Below are 5,769 nucleotides of genomic sequence, written 5' to 3'. Positions count from 1 at the left end.
AACTGCCGTTCACTGGAGTTTTTTCTTTTTCGGACCATTCTCTTAAACCCCAGAGATGGTTGTGCATGAAAATCCCAGTAGATCAGCAGTTTCTGAAATACTCAGACCAGCCCTTCTGGCACCAACAACCATGCCACGTTCAAAGGCACTCAAATCACCTTTCTTCCCCATTCTGATGCTCAGTTTAAACTGCAGGAGATTGTCTTGACCATGTCTACATGCCTAAATGCACTGAGTTGCCGCCATGTGATTGGCTGATTAGAAATTAAGTGGTGCAGTTGGACAGGTGTACCTAATAAAGTGGCCGGTGAGTGTATATATATATATATATATATATATATATATATATATATATATATATGTATATATAAATTATATATATGTTACTGACATGAAGGGTTTAAAAAACACATAAATATAAATAAGACATAAATATCATATAAACACACAGGAAAGTACTTTTAATTGTCTTTAATTGTTCGAATGTGTATTTATTAAATGGTGACTTCAAAGGGGTGTTCCATGACTTTAAAGGAGAAGTCCAGTGAAAATTGCTATTCAAGTATTGTATTACCCCCAAAACGTATTAAAATCATCAATATACACTTATTATGGGAAATGCTTATAAAGTGCTTTTTTCCCTGCACTTACTACTGCATCAAGGCTTCACTTCCTGGATAAAATGGTGATATCACGACCCGACTCCCAGAGCTGTGCGGCTGTGGCTGCTGGAGAGGATGATGGCAGAAGGACCCTGAGGGACACAGGGCACTGCAGGGACACTGAGCATCCCTCTGCAATCATCCTCTCCAGCAGCCACAGCCCACGCAGCTCTGAGAGTTGGGTCGTGACATAACCATTTTATCCAGGAAGAGAAGCCATGGTGCAGTAGTAAGTGCAGGGAAAAAGCACTTTATAAGCATTTCCCGTAATAAGTGTATCTTGGTGATTTGTATAACTTTGGGGAGCAATACAATACTTTATAAAAAAAAATTCGCTCCTTTAGTATTGATGGCTTATCATTAAGATGGATCCTCAATATTAGATCAGCGGGAGTCCGATCTATGGCACACCTATTAAGCAACTGATTGAAAGGGTCATGGCTCTCATAAGAACATACTATGCCAACATTCTGTCATAGAATGTTGACATAACATTCTAAACCTACATTTTATTTTATGTCTTAGAATGTTGACATAGGATGAAGGTTTAGAATGTTGACATAAGATGTTGGCTTAGAATGTTGACATTGAATGTAGGATTAGAATGTTGACATAGAATAAAGGCTTAGAATGTAAGCTTGTTAAATGTTCAAAAATGTATAAATCTAGAGCGTACTGAATATCTTGTTTAAGTTGGATCCTGCTTGTCCCATGTACATCTTGGACTGCTCACTGTTGCTTTCAACTTTACAACTTTTACAATAAAAACTGATTGGATAAAAAAAGAATATAGACATTAGACTGATTTGACTCCAAGGCCCCTGATTCCTGCTCATGGTATCTGCCCTTTCATATAGACTACTGTCTGTGAGCAGACCACAGCCCAGCACCCCTTGCCTGTGCGACTCCTTCTCCCTTTAGCAAAGCTTCCTTACAGACTCTTACTTCATCTTCTTCCTCATGCAAAGGTCCTTAAGCTTTTAGTTGCTGATTGGTTCTGCTAAGCTCTTGAAAGTGCTCAAGAATTTTAATGACGTCATCACAGCTTTTAGCTGTCTACAAGTATGTGTACTTTTTGACAGGATTTGTGCAAAATTGAAGAAAAATACTTGATTCACTGGTCTACAGAGAGCATTTGCCAAAATTGCCAGATGGCCAGTCCAGCCCTGGTTGCCACTGTGCCTAGTGCTACAGCTTACCAAAGCTCATTCCAATTCAATTGAATTAAAGTCCCCAAAAAATAAGGCACTGACAATAAATCAAGAGCTCACAATAAAAACTAGATTTGCATTTCTAGGGAAATACATAGTGCTTGAAAAGAGCGGCCCTTTAAAAGTGACTTCTCTTTAAGAGAAACTTTAACCTCTGATACTCTTCCTTTAAGGGTGACTTGGGTACGGTCCCTTTAAGAGCGACTTGGGTACCGTCCCTTTAGGAACGACTTGGGTGTTGTCTCTTTAAGAGCGACTTGGGAACCATCCCTTTAAGAGTGACTTGGGTACCGTCCCTTTAAGAGCGACTCGGGTACTGTCTTTTAAAGGCTATGTTACACAGCTGCCTCAGCTCTGCTACGTAGTGCGGGTGTCGGCTCTACTACACGGCTGCCTCAGCTCTGCTACGTAGCGCGGGTGTCGGCTCTGCTACATGGCTGTCTCAGCTCTGCTACGTAGTGCGGGAGTCAGCTCTGCTACATGGCTGCCTCAGCGCTGCTACATAGGGCGGGTGTCGGCTCTGCTACATGGCTTACTCAGCTCTGCTAGGTAGTGCGAGTGTTGGCTCTGCAACATGGCTGCATCAGGTCTGCTACATAGTGCGGGTGCAGGCTCTGCTACACGGCTGCCTCAGCTCTGCTACGTAGTGCGGGTGTTGGCTCTGATACATGGCTACCTCAGCTCTGCTACGTAGTGCGGGTATCAGCTCTGCTACACTGCTGTCTCAGCTCTGCTATGTAGTGCCTGTGTCAGCTCTGCTACACCGCTGCCTTAGCACTGCTACGTAGTCCAGGATCTGGCTCTGCTACACGGCTGCCTCAGTGCTGCTACACGGCTGGCTCAGCTTTGCTACGTAGTGCGGGTATAGGCTCTGCTACACGGCTGGCTCAGCTCTGCCACTTTACTGACTGAACTCTGCTACTTATAATGGTAAAGATCATTGCTCCGGTACCATGACAATCTTACTCATGTCATTGGAAAAAAAATCGTTAAGGACCTTCCATCTTCTACATCTTCTATTTGCCAATAGTGGACATGTGACTGTGTGAATGTTGTGAGGCATTGACTGACAAGACCTTAGAATTTCTATTGGCTGCTATATTTCAGCTATTTGCATATGTGCTGTGATTGGCTGTTAGCATTTAGAGTGCGGCCATTATTTCCTATGGGCCAATATTTTCTTTGGGAAATTAGGGGTCACTGATGACATCATCAATTACATCATCGATGACATCATCAATGACATCACTGATGACAATGATTGACATTAATGATTACTTTATCGACAACATCATCGTTGACATCATTGAATAGTGATGACATCATCATTGACATCACTGATGATCATCAACGAGTAGCTTGGGTAAAGTCCCTTTCAACTTTGGCATAGTCCCTTTAAGTGCGACTTGGGTTCTGTCCCCTCTGCTTTGCTACTTTACTGACTGACCTTTGCTACGTCATGCGGGTATCAGCTCTACTACATCACTGACTGACCTTTGCTACCTATAATGGTACAGATCATTGCTCGGTTACCATGACAATCTTACTCATGTCAGTGAGACAAAATTGGTAAGGACCTTCCATTTTCTACATCTTCTGTTGGCCAATAGTGGACATGTGACTATATGGATGTTGTGAGGCATTGACTGACAAGACCTTAGAATTCCTATTGGCTGCTATATTTTAGCTATTAGCATATGTGCCGTGATTGGCTGTTAGCGTATACAGTGTGGCCATTATTTCCAATGGGCCATTATTTTCTATAGGAAATTAGGGGTCTTTAAACGTAAATTTGTTAAAAACGACAAATCCGGTCAAAACCAAAAATATATAGCACACCTGTCATCGACCGAGGGCTTCGAAGCGCAGTTTGAACGGAGTCTGTGCGCAAAGTGGTTCGGGCTGAATTTATTGCAGAACAATGGCTGGAAGAAGAAGAAGAAGGATTACAATATAGTGCTTTTTCAAGCAGTGTAATGACATCATTAATAGTATAATCATAGACATCATTGACGACATCACTGATAACAATCATTGACAACAATGATAGCTTTATCGACAACATCACCGTTGACATCACATGATGACATCGAGTAGTGATGACATCACTGATGAAATAATCGATGACATCATCAATGATATTACTATTGACATTATTGATGACATCATCAATGACATCACTGATGACATCATTTATGACATCATCAAGGACATCACTGATGACAATGATTGACAACAATGAAAACTTTATTGATGACATCATCGTTGACATAACTGATGGCATCATCGAGTAGTGATGACATCACTGATGATGTAATCGATGACATCATCAAAAACATCATCAATGACATCACTGATGACAATGATGGATAACAATGATAACATTATTGACAACATTATCGTTAAAATTATCGATGACATCATCGAATAGTGATGAAACCATCTATGGCATCTTCAATGACATCATCGATGACATCACTGATGACATCATCAATGACATCATTAATGGCATCACTGATGTCATCATCAATGGCATCACTAATGACAATGATTGACAACAGTGACAACTTTATCGATAACATCATTGTTCATATGATTGAATAGAGATGGCATCATCTCTGATATCATTGAATAAATCACTGATGACATCATCAATGACATCACTGATGACATCATCGATGGCATCAATAATGACATCATCAATGACATCATCAATGACATCACTGATGACAATGATTGACAACAATGATAACTTTATCGATGCCATCATCGTTAACATCAATGATGACATCATTGGTGACATCATTGAATATCATCAATGACATAATCGATTGCATCACTGATGACATCAATGACATCACTGATGACAATGGTTGACAACAATGATAAATTTATTGACAACATCATCGTTGAAATCATCGATGACATCGTCGAATAGTGATGAAACCATCGATGACATCTTCAATGACATTATTGATGACATCGCTGATGACATCATCAATGACATCATCAATTACATCACTGATTACATCATCGATTACATCATCAATGACATTAATGATGACAATGGGTTGGACAACAATGATAAATTTATTGACAACATCATCGTTGAAATCATCGATGACATCATCGATTAGTGATAAAATCATTGATGACATCTTCGATGACATCATTGATGACATAATTGATTAGATCATCAATGACATCATCAATGGCATCACTGATGTCATCAAGTACATCACTGATGACAATGATTGACAACAATGACAACTTTATCATCAACATAATCATTGATATCATCGAATAATGATGACATCATCGCTGACATCTTCTTTGACATCATCGAAGACATCATCAATGACATCACTGATGACATCATCGATGGCATTACCAATGGCATCATCAATGACATCACTGATGACATCATCAATGACATCACTGATGACAATGATTGAGAACAATGATAACTTTATATCGATGCCATCATCATTAACATCATCATTGACATCACTGATGACAATGATTGACAACAATGATAACTTTATCGATGCCATCATCGTTAACATCAATGATGACTTCATTGATGACATCATCGAATATCATCGATTACATCACTGATGACATCATCAATGACATCACTGATGACAATAATTGACAACAATGATAACTTTATCAACAACATCACGGTTGACATCACTGATGACATCATCAAGTTGTGATGACATCACTGATGACATAATCGATTACATCATCGATGACATCACTGATGACAATGATTGACAACAATGATAACTTTACCGATGCCATCATCGTTACCATCATCAATGACATCACTGATGACAATGTTTGACTGCAATAATAACTTTATCAATGCCATTATCGTTAACATCAATGAT

This window comes from Dendropsophus ebraccatus, chromosome 2 (assembly GCF_027789765.1).
Source record: "Dendropsophus ebraccatus isolate aDenEbr1 chromosome 2, aDenEbr1.pat, whole genome shotgun sequence".
NCBI classification, from domain to species: Eukaryota; Metazoa; Chordata; class Amphibia; order Anura; family Hylidae; genus Dendropsophus; species Dendropsophus ebraccatus.
Note: the sequence above shows the minus strand (reverse complement) of the source record.